The sequence below is a fragment of the Halichoerus grypus genome, chromosome 2 (genome assembly GCF_964656455.1).
Source record: "Halichoerus grypus chromosome 2, mHalGry1.hap1.1, whole genome shotgun sequence".
In the NCBI taxonomy this organism is placed as follows: domain Eukaryota; kingdom Metazoa; phylum Chordata; class Mammalia; order Carnivora; family Phocidae; genus Halichoerus; species Halichoerus grypus.
Window position 1 is genome coordinate 145,349,809 of NC_135713.1, and position 8,606 is coordinate 145,358,414.

Here is an 8,606-nt window from a genome sequence, read left to right on the forward strand (position 1 = left end):
TGCTCAACATTGCAGGGCAGTGGTAACCAGCCCAGTGAGACCAGCGCCTGTGAAGTCTCTCTCCTTGGAAGCAGCTGGAGCTACTTTCAGTCCCTCCTGATTGCCTAGCTCTAGAGCCCAGAGTCTGGGAAGGAAAGGAAGCTGCCCTGATGCCCCTGTCCCTGTAGGTTCCTCACATGGAGTGAGCAACGTAGAAGCTCTCCTGCTTCCAGCAACTCAGCCCTGGATTCTCCAGGGATGGGAACCTGGTGATTGTGGGATTTCCCCCTTCTTATCAGTTGAAGTGATCAGCTTCACTGACTGGAAATTGTTCAGACACTTTGTGTGTCCTTTAAGTGTGTGTCTCTGGTATTCTTATTGAATGGACTGGCTTTTTCCCTAGGGCTTGTAGGAGGAGCATCCGGGAAGACACTAGTTTTATCTGTACGCTGTAGCCTGTGACAGCCATCTTTGCATGACCCTGAAATGCAAAGCTGAAGGCACAAACCATCCCAACTCCTCCTGGTCCTTCCCAGGGAGACCAGGGAAGGGATGCCATGAGATAGAGCTGTGAGTCAATGAACTCAGCACTTCAGGGCACTGAAAGTCAGTCCTGCCCTGAGTTCAGAAGCAGAAGCAGGGTCTGGGTGGTCACAGTGACAGTCAACAAAGCCATAGGCAGGGAGCCCTCCTCAACTTCTCCTCTCAGGCTTTTCCCTGGCTGTACCCACCCAGTTGGGCTCAGGGCGCTGCTGAGAGATGGCATTGTCTGGGGGGGGTGGAAATTGGGTTGCCCTGAACCCATAAGCACAACCCACAGGCCTGGTCCTTCTCTCTCCAGAGTGTGAGTGATCCTCTACATGGCGGGTCAGGGATGATGGGCCTGGGATCCGAGCCAGCTTGTAAGAAGAGGAGGCCTTTCACGAAGTGCCCTATCTGGTTGCTCTCCTTGGTCCTGAATTCTCTGGGGTGGAGGAGTCAGGGAGTTTCTTTCAATCTTACAGTTAAAAAAAAAAAAAAAAAAATCATCCTGTGGTTAAAAACATGAAAGGGGGATGGCTGGAATGTGGTATTTTCATTGGGCCTATTAAGGACGTAAAAATAATAGTACTGATTTCCAATTATTCACATGAAGATGCTGACTGGGGACTCTTGCCTTCTGTTCCAAAGCTGTAGGACCAGTCAGTTGGGCTGCACTTTCAGAGGCTCACAGCTGAGATGCTAATCACTGTGCAACCAGAAAGAGGTCAGGGTATAAAGCCACTTGTCAGTCGGTTCCTGAGGGGTTTAGAGAAGTTTATGTGAAGTCTAGAGACTGGGCTCTGAATTTGAGTGGTTATCACAGAGGTGGTGGGTAGAGCAGCAATGGAAGGGCGAGAAGCAATCTGGGAAGGTTTGTGCATCTTCCCTAGGACTTCTCTATTTGTAGGTTTAAAATTAGCATTTTATTTGCAAATCTGTTGTGTTAGCAATATAGCATAATGTGTGTGTCCTATAGCTAATTGCAAATAGAATTTTAGACCTTGTTCAAGACATTTAGGCTGGCAACGAAATTTTGAATTTTTCAGTATAAAACCCATACTTAAAGTCATGGGTATTTTTTGAGGACAAAGATTACATTTGGCAAAGAGCTTAAATGTCTCTGTAAAGAACCGAAGGCTTGGAATAGAGGTTGATAAAACCTTACATTCATGGAACAACAGGAGCACAGCAGCCTGTAAAGGACTCAGGAGTGACCAGAGGAGTCAGAAGAAAATCACTCGTGAGTTGTGATTCTGAGGGTGGAATACGTTTTTCGTTGTGATTTTTTTTTTCATACCAGGGGTTTTTAGTAACTTTTCTTTTCCTTCTTTAAATAGTTTATTATATCCATAGGGATAAAACTCCAGAGCTACTGTTAAGGCATGTGAAATACAGACCCTGCTAAATATTTAATATCAGGCTTATGAGACCGGAGCATGGTTTGAAGGCAGGCAACCTCAGTGTCTGTCTTCCTGTCTCTCTGGGTGAGGGCCCGATCTTGCCAGGCGGGCAGTGCTGCTTTTCTGTCCTTATCTCCAGCAGCATCTGTGAGTACAGTTATTTTCAATGAATACAGTTATTCAATGAGTATTTTACTCTTTTCTAGATTAAATCTAATTTGGTATCTGTTTGGACTTTGGTCACTTCACACTTTGTTGTTTTAACTGATGTAGTTCAAGTTTTCTCATTTTCCTCTCTGAAGGCCGAAAATTCACTTTTCTACCAAACAATCCTCTCCCAATTCACATTAGCAACCTGAGACATTATTTGCTGAAGTGTCATGATATGCTGCATCTTGGTGACCCCCTCTGGCCTTCATGATCTTGACCGATGCAGGTACAGTGATCTCTGCTTGCTGAGAGTAAACCCATTTTCAAGTAAACACACTGGATGCATGCGCATCAAAGAGTAGAGGCTCCTCCTCCCAGAGGAGGTGAAATCTCTCCTCCTGCACCCAGCAGCGAGGCTTAGCCTTCTCTTTGAGGGACCGTGGGCATTGCAAGGCCATAGCACAGGGCAAAGGAGGCACCGAGGACATTGGGGTGAGGCTGGCTGGTACCTGCATGCGCTACCTGGGAGAAGCACCTGGCAGAAGAAGCAGAGGGCACAGGGCCATGGCCTTCAGCTGCGGGGACAGCAGAGCAGGAGGAGAAGAGGAACAGGCCATAAACCTCCTGGGCACTCGGGCGCAGCGCCTTTAGACCAACCACCTGAGAGCGTGGACAGGCAACGCCCCAGCTTCCATAGGCGGCCAGCAGACAGACAGAGAAGTCACCGGCTTCCTGGGGGGTGCTTCAGCCTCTTGCCCAAGACTGAGCGGAAGTCCATGCCCAATGTGCTGGTGTGGCTGGTGCACCTCCAGTCCACCGCCCCTGCCGGAGTCTGACTGTGGGAGTGAGCAGGTGCAGTAGGCCTGGCCATCAGCCTCCTGCCTATGCCTGGGTTTTAGTGACTTCATGGAGTGCTGTGACCATTCGCATAACTCAGTTCTACAACATTTTCATGCCCTAGTAAGACCCCTCATGCTCATTTATTATGAGTCCACATTTTTCTCCCAAGTATTTTTGTGTGTTGGGGGGAAAGGGCTTATTCAATTTCTAAAAATTTTGTCAGAAAAATTTAATAATCTGAATAGAGCTATAACAAGAAATTGAATTTTGTTTCTTCTTGAGTCAGTGTTGGTAATTTGTGACTTTCTAGGAATTTGTCCATTTTATCTACATTGTCGAATGTGTTGATAGAGTCATTTAAAATATTCTTTCCTGGCTATTTCCTTTCTGACCCATGGATTATTTATAAAGGTGCTGTTTAATTCCAAATATTTGTGGATTCCAACAATTGGAGTGAATTTTAAGGTATCCAAAAGACATAAAACAAGGTATAGATAGGAAAGTACCTGTGGGTTTCAGCAATATGTGGTTTTACAATTGTACTTCTAGAACATAATAAAATGCCAGGTGTAGAACATAATATCAAAATACTACAGGAACTGTACTGCAGAAGAAAAGTGATCCCAGAGATGGCGTGGCTTATATGAAGGTATGATAAATGAATAGATGTCCTAAGTAGTAACATAGTGTTTGTCTAGTGAAGCTAAAAAGCAAGTATTTGAAATATTGAACCACAGAAATAGGTATGAGACTTTAAAGCTAAAATCTTATTGTTGCATTTTTGTTTAGTTTTTCTTTGTTAATTACCGTACATGGTAAAAATGTTACAGTTAACCACTAAGAGTATGTAAATTCCAAATTAGCAGAGGAAAAAAATCAGAAGCAGGAAAAATAGCGAACTGAATATAAAAAAAGAAAGGAAAACATATGCAAAAAATGTTACACATAGAAATAAGATAAAAATAAGTCCAAATACATGAAAATCAATTGTTAATTCATAAAACATAAAAGGTAAAAAGATATTGTCACATTGAATAATGATAACATTGATAACAATAATTAATCCAGCTTATGCATTTAAAAAGAAACTTAAAATGTAAGAAAGTTTCAAAGTATATGTAAAGATCAGGCTGGTGCTAACCAAAAAATCTGTTATACCTATACAGATATCAGATGAAATAGACTTTTAAGACTTAAATAGTAAAGGATCTTACAGTATAATAAAAATGTACATTAAAGATATGAATTCAAAGATATAAAAATGCTATACCTGAATGCATCTAATAACAGATTACATTTGTTCAGACTTTATTAAATCATACCAAATGCATTTTCTAAATCTGGCTTCTGTTCAGTATTAGGTTTTGATATTCACACAGGTTGTCTTGTTCAATTTTTGTGGCTACATATTAGGATATGAAAGCCTCAATTATTTTAACCATTCTACTGTTCATGGACTTTACAAAGCAGAAGTTGATAAAACTTTGACAACAAAGTGACAAATCATCTATCATACTGTGATCTTTGAACATTTGCTCTCAGTTACAGATTGGCCAAACACACAAATACTATCAGCAAAGATACAGAACATTTAAACAGCACAGATAGTACATTTGAGCAAATGAGCACACACAGAATTCTGCAATCAACAATTAGAATACAGTCTTTAGAAGGCCATTTGGTACATGTATAAAAATTAGCCTACAGACCATATTCTCTGACCATACCATACTTGAAAACAGTTATAAAAATTTTGATTTACTTTGGAGACCTTGGGCATGCAAATTATCTTCCTTGGGTCTCAATTCATCCACCCAGAAAAAATGGGAGCAGAGTGCTTGATTATCCATGGGAGTGAAGCAATGCTTATGTAATGATTCACTGACATAAGTGGCCTAAGCAGTGCATTACATTAGCTGTAATGTGTTTGCAGAGTACCTGGCCCCGCCAATAAAAATGAGATTTGGAAATGGCAGCCTATTATTAAAAGAAAAAAAGCTAAAGCTAAAATTGGGACTCATTTCTCTATCTTAGAGTCACCCAAGACAAAGATGGAAGCTATGGAAAGATTGGCAGCAAGAGAGAAGACAGAGCACCAATACCTCTTTGTCAAAGACATAAACCACAAACAGTTTTTTTTTTTTTAAGATTTTATTTGTTTGACAGAGAGAGACACAGCAAGAGAGGGAACACAAGCAGGGGGAGTGGGAGAGGGAGAAGCAGGCTTCCCGCGGAGCAGGGAGCCTGATGAGGGGCTTGATCCCAGGACCCTGAGAACATGACCTGAGCCGAAGGCAGACACTTAACAACTGAGCCACCCAGGCGCCCCAACCACAAGCAGTTTTAAAGGATTAAAAAACCATAATGATATGCCCTTGACACCCACTAGGATGGGTGTAATTAAAAAGACTGATAATAATGAATGTTGGTGGGACACCTGGGTGGCTCAGTGGGTTAAGCATCTGCCTTCAGCTCAGGTCATGATCCCAGGGTTCTGGGATTGAGCCCCACGTTGGGCTCCCTGCTCAGCGGGGAGTCTGCTTCTCCCTCTGCCTGCCACACCCCCTGCTTGTGCACTCATACTACATCTCTCTCTCTCTCACAAATAAAATCTTTAAAAAAAATGAGTGTTGGTGAAGATGTGGAGAAATTGGAACCCTGAGACATTTCTGGAGGGAGTGTGAAATGGTACAGCTGCTTTGGTAAACAGTCCTGCAGTTCCTAAAAACAAAGGTTAAATAAGCAATTATATCTGTGTGTGTGTGTGTAAAACAAAAAAATATATAACACATGGGTATAAGATATCAATGGAAATAAAAAGCATTTAGAAATAAATGATATTGAAGATATTTAAATAATTGAAAAGTTGAATATTAGTGAGTCAAGTGTCCAAACTAAGAACTTAATTCAAAATAGAATTGAGATAAGGAAATAAAGAAAAAAACAGACACAATGGAGAGGATCAACAGTGCCTTGCTTGATGAAGTGGAACCCCCACCCCAATTTTTAACAGAAATTGTCATAACAAATAGCCAAATCTCATTTCAAATCTCAAAAGGAGTCAAAATTTCACCATTTCATATGATGTTTGTAGTAGGATTTTGCAGATACTACTAGTCAAATTAGATAAATTTCTTTCATTTTTAATTTTATTATAAAAGTTTCAGAACAGTACAGGGATTCCTCAAAAAGTTAAAAATAGAACTGCCTTACAACCCGGGAATTGCATTACTATGTATTTACCCAAAGGATACAAAGATAGTGATCCGAAGGGGCACCTGTACTCCTGTGTTTATAGCAGCAATGTCCACAATAGCCAAACTCTAGAAGGAGTCCAGATGTCCATCGGCAGATGAATGGATAAAGATGTGGTATATACACACAATGGAGTATTACTCAGCCATTAAAAGAATGAAATCTTGCCATTTGCAACAATGTGGATAGAACTAGAAGGTATTATGCTAAGGGAAATAAGTCAATCAGAGAAAAAAATACCATAGGATTTCACTGATACGTAGAATTTAAGAAACAAAACAGATGAACATAGGGGAAGGGAAGGAAAAATGAAAATTGAGAGGGAGGCAAACCATAAGAGATCCTTAACTACAGTAAATAAACTGAGGGTTGCTGGAGGGGAGGTGGGTGGGGCACGGGTAACTGGGTGATGGGCATTAAAGAGGCCACTGGTTGTAATGAGCACTGAGTGTTATATGCAACTGATGAATTACTAAATTCTACCTCTGAAACTAATTTTAAGAAGTTTTCAAACAGAGCAAAAGAATTTGATGTCCTCCGTATGTCTATATGGCATAATTCATTGGCCTATCGCATAGTTTAGCAATTAACATTTTGCCACCATTATCCCTGCCCATCTTCTTTTTGCTGATGTGTTTTTTATTTTTTTTAAATTTATTTGAGAGAGAGAGCAAGGAGAGGGGTAGAGGGAGAAGGAGAGAGCAGACTCCCCGATGAGTGGGGACCCAGACACAGAGTTCGATCTCATGACCCAGAGATAATGACCAGAGCCAAAAATCAAGAGTTACATGCTTAACTGACTGAGCCACCCAGGTGCCCCACTGCTGATATATATTTTTTTAAGATTTTATTTGACAGAGAGCACAAGTAGGGAGAGCCGTAGGCAAAAGGAGAGGGAGAAGCAGACTCCCTGCTCAGCAGGGAGTTCAACATGGGGTTTGATCCCAGGACCCTGGGATCATGACTTGAACCGAAGGCAGAGGCTTAACTGACTGAGCCACCCAGGTACCCCCCGTTGCTGATGTATTTGCTAATGATATGCCAGTTTATCCCCAAGAACTTTAGTATGACCTTTTCTTGTACATGTGTTCCCTCATACTTAGATTGTTTCTCTCTGAGGACGCTTGGTAGAGTTTTTAGTAGAGTATAATATTTAGAGGACATAATGTAGGTGCTAGGAGTCCTCATTGGTATTGGATTATCACTGTCTCCATGCCTTTTCAGATTAGAAAGGTAGGTTATGTCTTTAAGAAAAAAGAATCATGAGTTCATGTCGTGATTTTAAAATCAATTCGAACATTAAGCTTTTATTCACTTTGTTTTATAATCAAATGTTTTTTCTTACAATAAAAATATTCCTAACACTAACAAAATATTTACCTTTAAAAGTATTAGAGGGCGCCTGGGTGGCTCAGTTGGTTGAGCAACTGCCTTCGGCTCAGGTCATGATCCTGGAGTCCCTGGATCGAGTCCCACATCGGGCTCCCTGCTCAGCAGGGAGTCTGCTTCTCCCTCTGATCCTCCCCCTCTCATGCTCTCTGTCTCCCATTCTCTCTCTCAGGTAAATAAATAAAATCTTAAAAAAAAAAAAAAAAAGTATTACAATGGGGGGGGTGCCTGGGTGGCTCAGTTAAGCATCTGACTCTTGATTTCAGCTCAGGTCATGATCTTGGGGTCATCAGATGGAGCCCCGCATTGGGCTCTGTGCTCAGCAAGAAGCCTGCTTGGGATTCTCTCCCTTCCCATCTGCCCAGCCCCGAACCCCCCATCCCCTGCACACATGTGCAAATGTGTGTGCACACGCACACTCTCAAAAAAAAAAAAAAAAGATATTACAATTGGGTAGGAGCTTGGGAAGATGGCAGTGTAGGAGAACCCTAACCTCACCCCATCCCTTCTTACAACTAGATATCATCCACATCCAAGTCAGTAAACTGGAGAGCAATACAGAGACTGGCAGAACAGACTCCACACCCAAATAAAGCTGCACCTGAAAGGTTAGGAAGGTCAGAAAGCTGGAGAGGGGCTGCCAACAGGAGGGAGCGAGGTCTGCACAGAGAGAGGGCAGGGAAATGGGCCCTCACACCAGGGAGCTCACACAGAGAAGACCAATCCCCATAATGTTTGGCGATGAAAACCAAACAGGCTGAAATCCATGAGTTTGTATAACCAGTGGGACTTGGAGCCTGGAGCTTTGAAAGTCAGCTGACTCAGCACTGGGTGAGCTGGGAGGGTGAGTGACAGGTGCCCGTTAAGAGACAACAGCTTGTGAAGAGAGGCAACATATGAACAGCAGTTTATACAACATTAGGGGCAAATGGGAGACATCTGTTCATACTGATTTTGAAAGGTGTTAGGGTACTTCCTGAAAAACAAGGGAGCTGGCAGGCACAATTTTCCTCTCCTGCCTCCCAGCATAAATATAGAGCCACATGTGGGAGGCAGGGCTGCAGAGATACT

At 42.2% G+C, this 8,606-nt stretch overlaps 1 pseudogene; it reads right to left on the minus strand.

The window, feature by feature from the left end:
- Window positions 1–1,842: 1,842 nt before the first annotated feature.
- LOC144380918 (mitochondrial calcium uniporter regulator 1-like) lies at window positions 1,843–2,566 on the minus strand (annotated as a pseudogene).
- Between the last annotated feature and the right edge of the window lie 6,040 nt (window positions 2,567–8,606).